The following is a 19507-nucleotide window of genomic DNA, read 5'->3' as shown; positions in this document are numbered from 1 at the left end:
CAACACATATTCTATTGTCTGTATTCATCTTTTTTGGGTGCCTTGTTCTATTTTAGATGCACTGAGCATGATAGATTTTGATGGGTCTTTCATTCCACTCCCAAACATAGTAGTGAGCTATGTCAGGGAAACACTATTTTTATAGTACTATATCCTGGTCATACTCAAAACTATTATTCAAAATAAGTTTCAGTATTACATTGAAATCTATATTTAATTTAATGCATCTCAATTACCTGTAATTATGCTTAGTTGAATGAAAGAAATATATGTGCTTGGTTTTTTTTGTTTGTGAAGGCTTCCTGTGTAAATAACCTGTGATTATAACCTGCATTATTCACACTGACACTGAATAATAATTTTTGTACTTTTATAGACTGACAACAGCATTACTGAAACTACATAGCTATTTTCTGAACTGACGATGCACATGTGTATATAAATAACTTTATTTGGACAATCAATAAAAAAACCCCTGCTAAATACTGCAAATAAGCAGCAAGAGGAAGAAATATGCTCAGTGTTATTTTAACTGGGGTATTTTGTGGTTAAAGACAATGAAAACTCAATCTAAACCGGAATGTGGACATTCTGAGACTGAATACCCTTGCTTTAGACATTAAGAGAGAAACTACACATTCATGCACCCTCTCCCTTACTTTACGCACCCTCTCCCTTACTTTACGCACACTCTCCCTTACTTTACTGCCCTTGAACAGAATGTTCAGTCTCTCAGAAAACAAAAACCAACAAGTACACTGACATTTTGCTGCCTTCCCCCTGTGAATGCTACCAAAGTGCCACCAGACCTTGTGAGAACCTAAACCAATACAGGCATAATGCACATTGTTGGGCTGGTGTAATGTTATGCAAATGGGCTTTAGTTGTGGGGCCGGCTGCAGTAGTTGTGGGCTTGTGGCTTTGATAACCTCCATTACCAGAGGATTAGGCAAATTCTGATGTGTTCTGTCTCCTTGGACACAAGTCTACAACTCAGACCTAATTCGGTGATCATATTTTCAAAAAATTAATATTATTCTACATATATTTATTTATATTTTACATATATTTCTTTTATATAAGCCAGAAAGGCAGCATTATTTGGCAGCTTATTTGGCATTTCATCTTTTCTGCATCTTGACCTATTAGTTATTCTTTCTTCATTGATTTTTTTTTCTATACATTTATGTATACACACTCTCAGCTGCCAGATCGATTTGTTGCAGTGCCAGAAATCTGTTCTCCATTTATCTGTGTCTTCTGATCATATTCCATTTTTAAGCACTTCAAATGCACTTACGTACTCTGTGAAGAGAATAATCAATAAATAGATGGTGTTTTGTAAAAAAATGTAATTCATTTTAAGCTTGAATATCTATGTCTAGAGAATAACAGAATTGTGTATTGAGTGTTGTTGGCTAATGTGAAGTGGTACGTAAATGCCTGCAGGTTCCAAAGTATTTATTGAATTTTAGATAATGAAAATGGCATGATATTGAGATATTCTTTTTCTGTAGTAATCAACAGAATTTTTCTAAAAATATTTCTAAATATTTTTAGAAAACATTCTAAATCTAATATTTCTAAAAAAAAACACATTTTATTGAGATTTTAATGTTATATATTTTCTAGAATTTTTGTCAGGCATATGTGGAATTTAGCAATACTGTTATATGCACATTTTCCCTAATTCCCATGTAAAACAAAATTAAACTCATTATATATAGAGAATTTTCACCACTAGGTCTAACTGAATATAAACCCATTAAAGGATGTGTGAATGTACGTGTCTTCATGGTCCATATCTTATCGTTAGCATTATGAGCATTTTGTGCAGCAATAAAAGCAGTAAAATGGCCATATTTAAAATATAGCTGGCTCTTGAGGTGATAATTTGATCAGCAGAAGGGTCTGTACCGTCGGTTCTCCAATTCTATACTGTGCTTTCTGCTGTTCTATACTCTCTGTTCTCCCAATCTATACTCTCTGTTCTCTGGCTCTATAACCTTTGTTCTTCTTCTACACTCTGTTCTCCCTGTCTATACTCTCTGTTTTCTGACAGACATGTGTGAGTTGCCAGAAGAATGCATGAAACATGGAATCATGTTCAAAAGTAAATTACCCCCAGCTGCATTGGTAAGGTCAATTAGGCAAGACTCATGTCAGACCTTGGGAAAAGATTTCAGCCACACTGATTAAAAGGGAGAGGAAACCAACCAAACCATTGTCGTGCCAAGGCGTAAAGCACAGAGATCAACAATGTCGAGAGGAAAGGAGACATCTAAGAACATCAGGAAGAAGGTGGTGACAGCTTTCTAGAGAAAGCTACAAGACCATCTCCAAAAGATTCAAGCTCCATCCATCCACTGTAACACAAATCATTTACTAATTGAGGACACATTTGAGGATTCAATGGACAGCCTTAAAAAAACATCAAGAAGCACCAGAAAAAAAACAATAATTCAGGTAAAAGCCACACATCACTTCCACAGAGTTGCAGACCTCTCTGGCAGAAACCTGGGATAAATGTACATGTATCTACAATCAGGCATAAAATCAGTAGACATGGCGTTCATGGAGTTGCTAAAAGGAAGCCTTTGCTCTCAAGAAAGAACTGCCAGAGAACACTTGGACAAACCAGAGGCCTTTTGGAAGTCCATTCTGTGGACACATGAGTCCAAAATTGAATTATTTGGCCACAAACACAGGCGCCAAGAACCTCCTTCCAACAGTGAAGCATGGTGGTGGAGATGTGAAGGTCTGGTTCTGCTTTTCTGCCTCCGGACCTGGACGATTCCTTATTATCCAGGGAACCATCAATTCCCAGACCTATCAACAACTTCTTGACCAGAATCTCCTGCCATCAGTCAGGTAGTTGAAGCTGGGATGGAAATGGATTATGCGAGAAGACAATGACCTCAGTCCCATAGAAATGCTGTGGCAAGATCTGAAGCAGGTGGTACATGTCAGATGTCCCTCCAGCCTCTCTCAACTGGCGGAGTTCTGCAAGGAGGAGTGGGTAAAAATCCCCAAAAACAGATGTGAGCCTCTCGTTTGTGGTTACTAAAGACGTTTGGTTGAAGTAATGGCTGCAAAAGGATGTGCAACAAGCTCCTGACTAAATGAGTTCCAAAACTTTTGCACTTGGCAGATTTTTTGTTTTTTTAGTTGAGATTTTTTTTTTTGTTGAATAAATATACAGTAGAACCCTGGAACTTGACTGCCTCAGTACTCGACATATTCAGAGTTCAATGCAAAATTTAGAGAAAATTTTGTCTTGAAGCTTGAACAAAACTTCGGAATCCGACGTGACTCATGTGACTTTTTTTTGTAAACAAAATACAGTTCATGCTTCAGTCACATGCCGCTAGTTGGCGTTAGTTGGCTTTGTTGTGCAATGAGTTTTAAACCATTTTGAGGCTGTGCTCCAAGCTTTTTGCTGTATTTTTGTTGTTTTTCGTGTTTTCTAGTACTGTTTTAGACAAAAAAAAAGGGTCCCAAGAAAGAATAGAAGAAAAGCAGAAGAGGAAAACAGTAAGAATAAAAATAGAGTTGAAAAGGGCAATCATAGAGAAGTATGAAAAAGGCATTCGTGTGACGGACTTAGCATTGGAATTCAACTTGATGGTTGAGAACGGATTAATCCGTTTTCAGTTATTTCTTATGGGGAAAATTGACTCGGAACTCGACTGCATCGCTTCTCGACGCTCCTTCCGGGACGAATTAGCGCAGAGTTCCGGGGTTCTACTGTATATATTTATCTGTGTTTTTCTGTGTCCCTTAATGGGAAGGTCTGCTTTACAAATTGAGATTTGGACAGAGGTAGGCATTCCTGGTTCAAAAAGTAAAAGCCCTCAACAAGATTTTGCTCAGGCTTCCTGGATTGTGTAGATTCCACTAACCTGGCATTATCTGGCTTGCACTAATTAGAAAATCCATCAAGCCTGAGTAAAATCCTGGGAACCTGGAATGCCCACCTGTGGAGTTGGTTGATCATTTCATAAGATGAATTATTATTATTATTTTTAATATATATATTTCTTTTAGAAAATAATGACCACATTTGGGTGGTTCACACACTTTCAAGCAGCACTGTATTTGTGGCTGTTTGTCTTTATCATTACAGTACTAATTTATGTGTGTGGAATATAGTTTAGTAGAATTATCATGATAAATTACTTGAAATATCCTTTGCATCTTTTTAGAAGCATTGCATGTGCTGTTGGCATAGTTTAATTAGTGCTTATATAGGTGGCATATCTATCGTTTAGTTTCCAGTCTAAAACACCAAAGATGAAAACCCCCTGCTTTGGCTTTGCCATTAGAAACACACCCATTCATTATTTAGGGCACTGATGTATTCTTTCTTCTTTACAGAAGTAGCAAAAAGCTTAATATTGATCCCTATTTGGGCTCTGATGCTGACAATACTCAATAGCTGTTATCAGTTTAGGAAGCTCAAAGATGACTGAGGCAGCTGATAAATAGATAATGCCCTAAAGGGACACTATTTTTGTGCCTCTCTGAACTGGAATACTGTACCATTGATTTGTCTGGTTCTGCTGTTTTAGCCAAAATTGTACTTTGTAACACGAGCTGGACTGCAGTTCCTAGATTGGCTATTCACTGTTATTAAGTAAGCCAGGGTCTAGAGCCAAAAAGACTTCCCAGACTTTAAAAAAGTCTTCCCAGATTTTATCTGTCTAAATGATTAGCCAATTTATTTTATTTTGCTGTAGATAGGCAAACTTTACATTTAAACATATCATTCATCCAGGTTGGTGTGGCACTAACAACCAAAACAGCATTTAAAATACAGCGCTGTCTCCTGTGAGGGTAGAGCTGAGAGCATGAGCCTGTCTCTTATCCAACCACACCATTCCTCTTCAGAGGACCTCTACACCCATAGCGCTCACTCACTCATATCTGCTGGGTGAACTGATGGACTGCTTCCAGAATGCCAGTGAATCTTGGTACTCTGACATAAGTGAACTGGAACTCAGGCACTGATAACCCATGGAGAGTTTGAAAATGCGATATCCATGTAATTTTAAGGATTAATATCTGATGATGTCACTGTTGAGAGGTGTTAATGTTTTAAAGTAAAACTTTAAATAAATTTAACTGAAAATTACCTGAAATACTCTCTACATAATTACTTTGTATCCAAAAGGAGGACTCCAAGATCCATGAGAGATTCAGCAGCATATACTATGACATCTTTGTGCAAAGCCAACGTGCATAAAACAAAAGACGTTCCTGCAGCACTGAGAGGCAGGAGTCAGGATTAGCTCTAACACTCTGCTCCATATATGGGACAGACTCTGTATTCAGAAACACTGCACAACCCACCAAAGGGACCAATTTGAAGCCTGCCACACACATCGTCTGTGTGTGTACACACACACAAACTGCAGCTCACTTCTGACAGGTGGGCCTCTGACTCTTGGCTCTTTCAGTTGGCCTCTCTGGGGACCGTCTCTGGTGTCTCCACCATACCTCACACACCCAGCCACTGTGCGGTTATGACAGGCTCAGACACTGCAGTTTGGCTTAGGAAGAAACTGACCTGGGTTAGTTAAGACTCTGCAGTGAGGTTCACTTGACATCTGCCAAATCCATGGTGATGTTTTTTCTATTGTTTATAGTTAGTGTCGAACAAACAGAGACAATCCATTTACATCCATTTAGGAGAAGTGATTATTTTCATAGTGTATCGAGCCAAAATCAGGAGTTCTATCATTTAGTGGATCAGTGCAGTGATCCTACCCTCCTTATTATATATACACTGTTAATTTACAATTATAAAAGAAAAGAAAATGTGTAGAAGTCATGGACAAATCTGAACAGATGTTCCCATCTGATCATTTTACCATGTATTTACCTGTTGGGTGTCATCTGTAATTATGAAAGTTTTCATTTGTATTCAAGTCATAGTGTTGAGTAAATATGAGTTACATTTCTCTTAAGAGTTACAATAAGAGAAACAGATTAGTATTAGGTGGAAGTTAAAGCGCTTCAGACATGTGACCAGGTGTTTTAGTTAGCATAAGGAGAGTTATGCACTATCATAACAATATGTGTCTGCTAAATGCTATTAAAAACCCCATAAAGCCTTCTTTTAAACATTCCATGACATCAGGGAATTTATCTCAGTATTAGTATCTGTATGGCATCAAGCACCATATTGATTTCCCCTGTGAACAATACACTATGCAAATACAAATATCCATCCTTAATATAAAAAAGATATGTACATGTGTATATATTTAGACACATGAATACAAACACTGACAGTGATTAAGGCTATAATATTATCTTTTACTCTTTTTACATAATGCATAATTGCAGAATCCTCCATTCTGCTGAAAGAGAGTAATGTAGCCTGCTCTGTAAATGATTTATAACTACACTGAGATTCCTAGGAACATTCAAAAATAACTGGAGGTTTCATACATGATCAATCTGCCAACACAGTACAAGGCAGCACAGGGTGGAGTGGAGCACGCCCTGAGCTACACCAGCTAAAGCAGGCTCCATCTTCTACTAAGGAGTCATATTCACTGACTTAGAAAAGCAGAAGCTATGAAACCCTACAACTTAGGGAGTAAGATATTATGTAAGATTAAAGAAAGGTTGAAGTGGGACAGATAAATGTAAATAATGAATGTGGAATATGCAGTAATTTGCAACTCTTGTGACATATTTGTATGTCAATTATCTGATGTTACCTATTACCTAATGTCAACATACTCAGGCGTATAATCCTTTATAAGGACAATATCACACTCAAGGTCATGGTGTTATACTGAATATCACACTCAAGGTTGTGCTGTTATACTGAATATCACACTCAAGGTCATGGTGTTATACTGAATATCACACTCAAGGTTGTGTTTTTATACTGAAAATCACACTCAGTGTTGTGTTGTGTTGTACTGAATATCACACCCAAGCTCATGGTGTTATACTGAATATTACACTCAAGGTTGTGCTGTTATACTGAATATCACACTCAAGGTAATGGTGTTATACTGAATATCACACTCAAGCTCATGGTCAGGTGATTACCCTTGCACAGAATAGAAACATGTACACACCACTTACGTGACCCTGAAAGAGGGTGGTGCTTTTCTACCATTGAAGCAAGATGACCTGTCATGGCACATTGCTATAAATGGTAGACCCTTATTTAAATAAGGTTCTTATTTATTTGCATATTTCAAAAAAGACTTCAGTGTGAACTACTTTCGCCCCAAAATGCTTAACTACAGTATTGCAGAACAAGTTAAAAAGGTAGCTATTCCATATTGCGTGGCTAATGAATATTCTTGTTGGCTTGTTAATAGTGTTTGGAAGCCATGAAAAGCAGGCAAATCAGAAGATCTATAGAAGAACTATTTCTTTATAATAACAGATATCCTCTGCACCCATAACATTGTGCCAGCACAGCCAACATTAAAAGCAAGCAAGAATGTTAGATAAGGTAAAGTATGCCCAACAAAGCTAACCTTAGTGAATATAATTATTTGATGTAATTCACCCATATAACTGCTCGTCTAATTACATGATTAATGGGAGAACAGTGATCACTGCTACCTACTTTGTGTGTATCCCTAACTAGCAAGCTATGAGATGAATACACTTGGGTATGCATTCATTGTGCATGCATGTTTCAACAAAGAGCCTCAGTCAGTCAATCAGTCAGTAAAAAAGCCTCTAGCATGCACAAATAGCTGGGATGAAAAACTGTATATGGGAATAACAGGTAATATCAGATAATACAGCTTATAGTTTTACTATACTCAAGCTAACCTCAGTTGGCATATCTGTTTAAGACGCATTTACTTTAAGCATTCATTGCTTTCAGCCAATTTTATAGACATTTGGATTAAAAATAGATTTTGAGAGGAATACAACAATGAATGTTATGAATTGTAATCGAAGCATTATAAATGGATATCCTCAATTGAATATCCAGGATTAGCACTATCGGAGTTTAAGAAACTGATCTTTTATGATTTTGTGAAAATGATGCAAGCTTTTAATTTGGACTGGGGCCCATATCCTTATCGGCCTTTTTCCCTCCTGTATGTAAATTACATTGTGCAAATGAAGTGACCTGTGGCTGCTCTTTCCTGATATCCTGATTTTACCCCTCTGGCAACCTCCTAGAAATTTAACCCCATGCTGTTAGACACCACATCTTAGTAGTGTCAGACTGCTGCTCAATACCTGAGCATTACACAATGTTTTCATGGTCTAAGTCTTCTCTGCACCTATATTTGCTCAAACGCAGGTCTGTCAGATCAACAGACTGAGGAAGAAATGTTTTCTTGCAGGGTTTCTCCTGAGTTCATGTTTTTGTTTGTTTGTTTGTTTGTTTAGTTGTGTTTTAGTGCACATAATGTGGGGGTGAGATATAAACACATTTGAGTGCTGTTGTTCAAGCGAGATTGGCTGTAGTTTGACTGTCTGTTTTCATTCTCTCGTTCTCATTCTCTTGTTCCATAGTGCAATGGGGAGGTGGCTTAATTGGTTTGGGAGTAAATTCTAATTTAGTTCACTGTTCTCTTGTAGTTGTGTGTGTGTGTGGAATAGCGTGATAAATCAGAGACAGAAGCTTTTAATTGAATAGCGGCTCAGAGAGCTGGAACAGTGCAGGAAACTTCTGCAGAGTGAAAATGTCTGCTGGTATAGAGAGAAGGAGTCAAGTGGAGGTGGAGAAGGAGGTGGTGGAGGAGGTGTAGATCTAACCTCCCCTAGGGGACAGATGTCTCTGCAGAGGGACACAGAGGATTTCATAGAATCCTGCATGTCTAAAGCTGCAACAACGCCACATTGAAAGTTGTTTAGATTTCAGATATCTGAAATGTTGTACAGGTTTTACAATAATCAATGATAGCAGAATTAGGATTATTCAGATGATGCTAAAGGTTTGTAAATAATTTGTAAATAATGGTTAATTATTAAAGCAATCTAGGAGTCAAAATATAGAGCTCCTTATTAAATATGACTACTGGGCAAATACATATTAAATTTATGCCTCATTGGACAGCTTCATTGTCTGTGGTTCACAATTTGTTACATAAAATCAATATTTCATATCAGTTCAACATTACAGTTCAACTGGATTTTCAAGTCTGCCTTTAATTATTATACAATTTCATACATCACTGGATATTCTGCATTGGTAATAACATCACTTGATTTTTGGATTTTATTTTCTTTCTAGCATGTCAGGAATACATACTCGCACTTTTGTAAATGGTAATAAAAGAATTTATGAGAAAACTCAAATCATTATGGAAAAGCAGAAGTTGAACTGGATGGTGTTCTGGTTATATTAATAATTCAGTGCTTCACACATAAGCTCCCAGACTGCTAGAGGACTCAGTGCTGGAACAAAGCCAGGGAACTGGCAGCGATACAGCTCCTCACACCAGCTCAATTACTCTATTAGGTGACTAACAGAAGATTCCAAGCCTTGACCAAGCCTAACACCTAGTTTTCAGCCCATAAGCCAAGCACAATAGTTGAAATACCCTGTCCAGTGGTAAACATATATCCAGCGGTATATAATTCCCTGTCCAGTGATATACAGTTACAGAAACTGCAGCATTTAATTAACATTTTTAATAACATGGATGTTTTCGTACCTGAAAATTATTTGTGTGAATTTTGATGTTGAATTTTAGTGTCCTGTCTTAGTAACTGGTTGTTCTAATTAATTGTACATCCAACATGTATTCACTGATCAGTCTCTTACATAGCTGAGCAGATCTTACTGTCCACAAATACATGCACAAACAATGGAGCCCTTTGACCTTTGTGCATCTTATCTCACGCACAGATGGTTTACGTTCCTTTTAATTTTTTATTTTTTGGCCGCAGAGCAGAATTGACCCCTTTGGGGTCAGCATACACCCCTATCCCTCTCCATCCATCTGCAGTCTATAACACACCCATGGATTTTGCCAGTTGGTATTTTATTACTGTTGATTTCAGGGCTTTCAGTAAGTGTCAACATACTGGAAGGCATCAGAGATCTTGTTGATTCTCTACAGAACAAATTCCAAAAATGCATTTAGCTCATTACATGAGGGGTTCAGAATGTCACCACACATCAGTCTTAAAGGTTTTCTTCTCATCAGCTATTTCTTTAATTCAACTACTACATAGGGATGCGCTGATCATTGTTACTGTTTGAGATGCCTGTAAAAAGGAGAACTAGGCAAGTTTATAAGTATTTAAATTCTATCAAAAATCAAGGAAGCCTATTTTCCCATATAATAGCAATTCATGCTATCTTGTAAGTCTTGTAAGTTCATGCACACAAAATCTTTAGTTTTGCTCCCAAATGCAATGCTGAATTCTGCATCTTCCTTTAACCACTTGGTAAATGGTGTAAATTGGGAATAATGTTTAGCCACATTCCTGCCGCTCTCTTTGCTTTGTTCTAACCTTTAGAACTCTAGCAGTTATGCAACTTCAGAGCCCTGGCAGGGTATGTATGTGACTTGTGGAGATCTCATGTTTGAAACATTGAATTATTATCCAATGGAATGTTTTCAGGGAAGTCATTCCTTGAATATTTATAAAGGGCCACTTTTCTTTATTATGGAAAGGTTTCTGAAGTATAAATTCAATGTTAATTTGAATTAATGGTGAGTGTTTAATGTTTAATAACCTTAAGAAGTAGGATTCTACTGGAAATCAGTCTACTGAATCTCCTAAAACTCTTGAAAAGAATTACAAAATATTTTTTCCCAAAGCACATTCCATTATTCATTGTTGAATGTAAAAGTTTCACTTACATCCATCTGAACCTCTTTCTAAATCTTTCTATAGCTTGATTGACTTGCCTTGAAGTGTTTGGCCCAGTGGCAAGATGTCAACGTTCCTAAGAGAGCAGAAAGAAGGAGGAACCCTTCAGGATCCCGTAATGACCAGCTCAGCATGATCTAAAAATGGCCTCTTTAAGAAGACGGTGTACTTTTACATCAAACTGCAGTAGTTTGGGACTTGACTTGCCAGTTTTCCTGGTGTTTCCTTCACAGACCCATATGTGTGCGATTTCCCAGAAACCCAAGCTGGGCCTTGGAGCTTTCGCCTGGGCCTGTAATTATGAGAATTTGGTTAGCCACACACCATTCGTCACTACCGTGATTCCTCACACACCCGTCATTTGCTGCAAGTCCTTTATACAGGCCTAGCGACCGCAGCTCTGCTGTAGAGGGGGGCACAGATGTCAGGGTTGGTGAGGGCCAGGCCCCTGGTGATGTTCCTCCAATCAGGACGGAGCATACAGCGGCCCTGGAGAAGCTCTGCTGGCAGCTAGCCTGCTGAAGCACAGGCTTCTCCTGACCCCGAGGAAAAAATAAACAAGCACCGGACCCCATGAGTCCGCCGGAGAGCCTGGTTCATATGAGCTCGGTGAACTCAGTGGAGCATGGGCAGCTGTAGACCAGCACACACCACATCAGTAAGGGTGGGTAAGAACCAACTCAGGAATAAGAGTGTTCTTCTATTGCTGGTTGGAGCTGGATTAGACTGTATTTTCTTTTATCATATCATAAAGCGTCTGACTTATCACTCATAGCCACATATCATCCAGTGTAAACAGTCTAAAATAACATAAATATTATGCTGGGTGTAGCTTTTTATTGTGTTGCAATAAATGGATTGTCAGTTTTTTTTTTTTAGTATTATTAATTGCCAATCTATCTGTTCATTATTTTTGCTCATTTTGCTATACAGATAGGGGCAAATGTGACAGACTGTAATATCCATGTGATTCCAGAATCCTTTCAGTGTAATGAGGCAGTGGTCAGTCCATGCCAGAGGGCTGGTCCCATGTTCTTGGATCTGGTAAGCTGCAGTTATGCTTGTGCAAACAAGGAAATCCTCTGGGAGGAACACAGAATGGCAGAAATACTAACCACTCAAATTACCAAGGGAGCTTTATGAAGAATAATTATAAAGATAATTACAGTTTAAATTTTGAAATTAATTAAAATTCGCTGAGAGACAGGGCACTCAAAATCTCAAAGCCTCTCGGCCATCTACAATTACAGTGGGTTGTCGCAGAATGTTGACTTATGTTAAATACATCTCATACTCATATCTCTGTGTTGTCCACATCATCTGTGATATTACAATGCCCACTGTATCTTTAAACCATCAAAAGAAGGGGCAGGAGGAACACCTCCCACGTGCCCCCAGTCCTCACAAGCCGACCGTGTTTTTGTGTAAATGTATGTCATGGACTAGGTGAGGGCAGTCTGTTGGCTCCAGCTGCATGTCTGTGTTAAGGGACCTGCCGTGTCATCTCAGCAGATGGGTCACAAGCCGCACACGCACTGCTAACACATGGCTACTGACAACACTTCAACCCCGGGCTGTCCCTCCACGACTGCTCCCAAAACAACTAATGGCCATATTCAGTCAGGGCCTTTCTGCCTGCTTCCAGATCAGTTGATGGAGGCCTGCCATGGTCAGGCTAAGATGTAACATCTGAGCCAGGGCCAGAGGCCCCATGTCTCCGCCAGCCTCGGTCTCTTGTTTGGAAGGCTGAACAATGTTTAAGCTATGGACACAAAAGTGTGACAAAAGATTAACAAGGAGGAGGCTTGTGTTCAGTGTTAAGTGTTCAGGTGTGTCAGGGCACACGTGATATTTAGATGGGTTGAGACGAAGAGCAGGGATAAGAGGATGATCTAACATGCGTTTGAAGGAATTTGAGAAATTAAAGTTATTTTGTTGTTATTTTAGAAATATATGGCTTTATTGTATTAATTATTGTTTTTTTATTTATGAAATGCAGGATTTTATATCAGAGGTGTACTGTTATTCAGTTTTTAAACAAAAATAACAGCAATGCAAGCTTATTTCTAGTAATTAACATCACTTGAACTAGCTGTGTACAACTGTGTAGAGCAAATGCCTTCTAGTACCAGAGGCTGACAGTCCTGGTTAAAGTTATTATCTTTGTTAGTGCTGAAAGTTAACCTCTCATGATCATGCAAGGTCTAAAGTAAGAGAAAATAATGTGTTGGTAAGCAGGAAATATTAATTTTCATAGTTATCTTTAATTAGAAAACACATGTTCCTCATTTTATCATCCATAAAATGTTTATTACTGATTGAATATGTCTTTTCTAACCAGTTTGAGTCTTGTATAATGTTGCATCTAACCTGTTTGCGTCTTGTTCTTCCTGGTTAATGTCAAAGTGGGGAAATATCATACTGAGACGGGTGATATGCGTGGACTGATAGTGAGGGTGGCTGGACATTTTCTGTGCCAGGCTGTGGTGCCTACATACTGACGTCAGTGTTGCAGATTAGAGAATCCAGAGACATAAGGGCAACCTGATAGGAGTGCTGATTAACCACAGCCCAAATCAAGTCACATGTTGTGAGCAACACATTAGTAAAACAGCCAATTTAGCCCAACAGTCACTTCAGATCTTGCTGTCAGTTTTTCCTTCTTTCAGTTCAATATCTGCCTGTGCTGAGAGCAACATTTGCTTTAAATTGTGTCAGCCAGAAAAGCAAGTACTAGACAGTGGTAGTCAACACAGAGCGGTGTTTCTTTTGCTCCTATCTGGGGTAAACAGTAGGGTAACAATCAGTGCAAGTCTTCTCCTGTCTGCTGATTAGTTGGGTCTTGTATGCAAGTCTACAGTCTAGATCTACAGAGCTGCAGATGGAAATGCCTGATAAAGAAATACCACAGATCACGTGTACCAGACTCAGAGAACAGAACAGCCTCACACAACGCCATAGCCAACACTTCCTTTATTTATTTTTTACCAAGAATTCATTTATGGTTATATGCGCAGTTCTGTGACGTTTGAGATAATCTCTTTAAAGCTATATTCACTGATTGATTTTTGTTTAATAACTCACTATTCTGTAGATGTAACCCTAACCCTGTTTATATGAAAACAAACGTACTCCCCTGTTGTGCTCACAATTCATGGTGATTGCAAACAAAACAACTCCAGGTTTTGGTAGACTGGATTAGAAAATGAAGTGACAAAATCTTGGTCTAAAACAACAATCAAAGCTCCATCAGACCCACTTCATGTAGTCCTGCCACTATTTAGTTCTACGTTTCCATTAGGGAAATGTATTGAAGAAACATGAATAATTCAGACATTAAATAATAGCATCAAGAGAACAGAGGCCATTGGGTTGTAGCTTGTTTTTGCAGCAATTGTCAAAGCCAAACTTTTGATTGGATTAAAATTCCAAACTGTCATTTTAGAATTAGTGCCCATAATGCCCCTTTATTCAAGCCACTGGCAATATGGTTTTAATATAAAAACCATACACATACAGTAAACCCTGATCCTAACCCTAATCTTAACCCTAACCCTAACCCCTACCCTAACCCTAATCCTAACCCCAATCCCAACCCTAATCCCACCTGTTCCTAGAGATATCAACATCAAAATAGTTATTTTCTGAATTACTGAGGATTAATCTTGAGGAGTATTAATAAAATATCAAAAGATGACCATGATGACAAATGCATTTAAAGCAATCTAAACATTTGTACATACAGCACATGAATTGCACAGGATAATGACAACACTAAGACTACAATTCACAATTCCCTGACATAAAAGTTCTTCTGTAAATATTGTCTCCCATCATAGTTTACACTATGAATAGTACCACATCCCCTCCTGCCAGAATGCCACAGATTCTGCCCTCTTGCCCTATTGCACTCGTTAGGTCAGGCCCCAGGTGGGAGCCCGGACAGGGAGCAGCAGGTACTGGTGTGCCTGACCACCGCAGTGCTGGCCTGGACGCGTGAATCAGGGGAACATCTCTTATCCTGCTCCAGTGGGGCTGCTCAACGGGTTAGGAACCAGAACGAGTGCTCACAACCTGGCCCACCGTCTGTGTTTAAGACTACATCATGCCTTATATCTCAACAGTGATCTTTTTCATAGGAAATATTTTTTCCTTAAAAATGTCTAGTGAATTTGAAGTTTGTAATGATATATTAGGGGTTGTTTAGAGTAATAAACAAACCGTTTAGCCTTAGAGGTTGGGTTTTTGTGTCACATTTCTTTGTGTAAAGCTGTAAACACCAGTAACACAGATCTGGTGCATCTTACCTAAGCGGTGCTTAATGCTCCTACTAATTGAAAGTAAATCACAGGGCTTGTTATTTGTGCAAACTTTCTTAAGCCATTAGTTAACATTAACATGACGAAGACTGTGGGCTGTGCTGGGTAAGTGTGCCGTGGGATGAAGTGTAGAAATGACTCTCGTGTCAGCCTTTAACTCTCCTAATAAGCCACACCATATGGAGTCTTTTATAGATCTGTACCCACAAACCCGAAACAGTCAATGTGTTTCACATATGCCTGTTACTTAACCTTTCTAAGGAGCACTAGCTTTTTGATACAAGAGATAGACACTTGGTGTTTGTCCTGCAAATCAATCCATGATAGGTGATGAAGTGCGTTGGATTGGTATCTAGGACTGGCAGACGTTATCGGAGGAAAACTTTGCTCATGGGCATTTTCTGTGTGTAAATTCATCAAGCAGTCATTCAGTAAGGTCATGGTTAATCCCCTGTGCTCTGTCTGTCTTGTTTGTACTGTCCTCTGAATGATAATGCGGCACGGTGCATTAAAGGGAGGATCAAGACACAGGAGCTGTACTGGAATCTCTCCTGGGTCCAGTAGGTCACCACTACTGACGGTCAGCACGCCCGGACTCCTTGTCTGACAATCATCGTGTCCCCGTGGATAATTGACAACCTTTGTAGCTTTTGCTTTTACAAGAAAAAAACATAATAATAAACACGTGAAATGTGACAAATGTGAACTTAACATCTACAATTCAGGTCTGTACAGAGAAACCTGATCAATTTCAAATGACTGTGGCACCCCTCGTCTGCAGGGTCTCTAAACCAGACCTCTTTGTATACATATAAACAAATAAACAAATAAAACTACTGACAACTCCAAACACAAAACATATTGTAACAAGGACGAATAAACCAACCAAATGAACAACACTTGATGATACAGCTACTGTTTAAGTCAATCAAACATAAATCGATAAATGCAGGTTAGATCTTGTGGTTGTGTGTAGTCGTTTGTGAAGTTGTGTGGCGTGGTTAAGGTGTCATGGTGGGGGGGGGGGGGGGGGGGGGGGGCTGAGCTGGAGCAGTGACAGCTCTGGGGTGGATGGGGGGCCAGAGGGCTGCAGATTCACCCCCAGTCACAGGTGCACGAGGCTGTACACCCTGGAGCCCTGAGCTTGAGGAAGGAGCACAGGTGGCTGGGGGCTGGGAGTGGAGCACAGGGCGGGCTGGCATGTGGCACTGATCCAGCCTCTCCTGCAGCATATGCCAGGGTATGGGGAGAACAGGCCAGAGAAAACGTAGGTTCAAGAAGGTGTGTGTGTGTTTGAGTTTGAGCTTGAAAAAACATTGAGCATTTGGTATAGTGTGTGTGTCTGTGTGTGTCTGTGTGTGTCTGTGTGTGTGCGTGCAGGATAGTCTGTAAATATTTTGACAGTGACACAACTTTTGGTTGTTGTGGCTCTATACTCCAGCATATTTGATTTGCAGGTTGTCAGTTTTAATTTGTCCACACCGGGTGAATCATGTACCTTTGACAGGCCTGGAAACACACAGAGATAGAAACAGACTTTTTCATTTTGTACACATCTCTTGGTTTGATAGCTTATGGATTCCTCACAATGGCACATAATAACACAGCTTAATCTGTTCCATATTCACCACGCTAATCACAACGCTAGAAAAACCACCGCTGGACCTGCTGCCACAATCTATGAAGGAATGTCAATCTCCGAAAAGAAGACTTTCCATCTAAGAGTGCTGCACGTCTCCCCCCTCCATCTTTCTTTATGTGACTGTTTCTGTCTCTTCTCCTCTCTCTCTCTCTCTCTCTCTCTCTCTCTCTCTCTCTCTCTCCCTGCCAAAGCTAGAGGGCCTGGGCCCGTCTCCCAGGATACTGCTTCAACCCACCCCGCCAACGCCAGATTGCATTATTATCATATTTCATCAATTATGTAAACGAGGTCCTGCTGAGTGTGCCTGCAACAGAGCACCATCAGGTCCCGCCCCTAAACGCATGCAAATGAGCGTGCCTGCAGGCGCGAGCTGACCTCCGCCTCGCCTCGTCTCCAGCTCACTCCATGATTGGCTCTCGCATATGTCAAACAGCCCTGAACCAGGGCCCCACGGAGCCCGAGAGCGCACGGCCCTGAGGGGAAGCCCTGGCAGTGTTTGTGTAGACGCACAAGTGTTTCTGGGCAAGACGCTGATCCCTGCAACATTTTGAAAATTTAAAATTCCTTAACATGAACTTGATCTAGCAGTCAGTAAGCCAAACAGTTTTACAGATTTACACACGGTTCAGCTTGAGCAGTGCTGGTATTTAACAAATGTTGTTACTGTAAGTGGGAGAGAGCGAGAGCGGTTACTGAGAAAAATAAGGCACACCTGACCACGTGCTTAGCTGCCACCAAGCACAGCTGGGTGTTCTGTAACACGGGTGAGTTTAGCGCAGAGACAACACTGCCTCTTCTCCTGCCAGATCTCCAACCTTGACTTTCTCACACCATCAGCGCCAGCCCAAATTCCACCTCAGAGTCATTCGGTTGTTCCTCTTTTGTCAGTGGTAGTTATTATTTACAACAACAATACACACAGCACCGTTACAAATGTCTTAAACTAAAGTTTCCTTCTCTTCAAAACCAAAAAGCTCTCACTCTTCACCGACAACGCAAATTACCCAGACTTCCCCAGGGCGCTAGGACGGTCTTAGCCCACGAGCTCACGCCAAATGTGTGGATGCTCCATTAAATGGAGACTGTAGAGTAGAGAGAGCTGTGAGTGGAACAAAGGAGTTGGTGTTCTTTCACTCCGTGTGCTGCTCTTAGATGTCCTGTAGCTCCTTCCTCTATATGTTAGCGTTCAGATGCACATGCAGCCCAGATAAAGATCACTGAGCCTTTCATTGCTAACCAGTGCTCCAGAGGATAATGGTGTTGCGGTGCGAACTGCACTGATGTTGGTAATGACTGGCTGTGCTTGGCTGGAAGCTTAAACTGTGAGTTATCAGCTGAGTTATCATCTACTCCGATTCTCTAATTCAGGAAGCGAGCTGCTATCTTTTAATAGGTCAGGCGTCAAGAAGTGAAGATTCTTTCAGTGAAGCCACGGTCTCTGGGTTTGTCGCTGGGACCAGTGCGATGCGGGAGACTGGCACTACCAATCAAACAGTGTTGTCAGGTGGTGACGGGGTGATCAGCAGACTGTTAATCTATGAAAGAGGAAGACTATGTCCTATCCCTGTCATACGTGTGTGTGTGTGTGTGTGTGTGTGTGTGTGTGTGTGTGTGTGTGTGTGTGTGTGTGTGTGTGTGTGTGTGTGTGTGTGTGAGAGAGAGAGCGAGTGAGAGATGCTGTTATCTTTGCAGTGGAGAACAGACACTGTGAGGTCCTGGCTCTCAGAGCTCATTCTCAGCAGGGTGCTTCTCCGACTGCCTGATTGCACGAGATAGCTGCAAATTACTGTTAACTCCCGTAAACAACACCTGGCAGTGCCAAATACCTCCATTAGGAGAGACACAAAGCAAACCTCTAACAGCTAAAGACTTCTCATGTCCACGTTAGCATAGTGTTCTCACTACATTAGCTTTTGCATTAAAGCTTGGGACTCAAAGAAATATTTTACTATGCATCTTGAAGCAACAAGCCTTGTCAACACTTTTAATAGTACACCAGTATTATCCTCTATCCATTTTAGGTTATTTTTACGTATATAAAACATAGATGTGATGCAAATATAGAACTGTTCCCTTTTGGTATATTTTTATATTGTTTCAATACCATGAAATAAATGTTTTGGTGGTTTGGCTACAGGGTATAGTAACATCCATAGACAAGACTCATATAATATTACATGGTTGAAGGAGTGAGCATGAAACCAACCAGCATCAGGCTTCCCCGTGTCGCCGGGCCTCGCTATGCCGTGTTTTCACCCTATTGATCGTGACTTTAAAGTTGCACCCTAACTTTCAGTGTTGTGAACTGCTAAATTTGCCTGTGCATCATCATTGGAAATCAATGCTCACTGGCCCTTGATGGACTCTGGCCTGTTTCTTGTTTGTTGCGCAAGGTTAGCTGACATGCATTGAAGGTGACCGCCATTGCTACTCTAGCTCAATCTTCCCCATCTCTCTCTCTCTCTCTCTCTCTCTCTCTCTCTCTCGCTCACTCTCTGTCTTTCTCTCCTACTCTCTCTCTCTCCCACTGATTTAGCATTGTTGAAATTTTGCAATTGCATTCATTCTTTTCTCTGTTGCTTTTCAAAGACAAATAACTCTCCTATTTCTGCACTTGAAGTTATTGCATGATTATCTGACCTTTTAGCACATGGTCTTACAACACTGTTTGTTGGAATATGCCAAGTCATTGTACAATTAACTGCATATACAGTTAGTG

At 40.1% G+C, this 19507-nt stretch overlaps 2 long non-coding RNA genes across 2 annotated transcripts in view; both read left to right on the top strand.

Annotated features, from left to right (window-relative positions):
• Positions 1 to 19507, top strand: part of LOC143489491 (uncharacterized) — a 42944-nt gene that overhangs the window by 16472 nt on the left and 6965 nt on the right. The gene's annotated exons all lie outside the window — the stretch shown is intronic.
• On the top strand, positions 11386 to 16022 carry LOC143489489 (uncharacterized). The gene is made up of 3 exons (XR_013124692.1): positions 11386 to 11491; positions 11804 to 11871; positions 15661 to 16022. It is a non-coding gene; the product is annotated as an uncharacterized LOC143489489 (long non-coding RNA).

This window comes from Brachyhypopomus gauderio, unplaced genomic scaffold (assembly GCF_052324685.1).
Source record: "Brachyhypopomus gauderio isolate BG-103 unplaced genomic scaffold, BGAUD_0.2 sc62, whole genome shotgun sequence".
NCBI lineage: Eukaryota > Metazoa > Chordata > Actinopteri > Gymnotiformes > Hypopomidae > Brachyhypopomus > Brachyhypopomus gauderio.
This window is presented reverse-complemented; position numbering and strand designations above follow the sequence as displayed.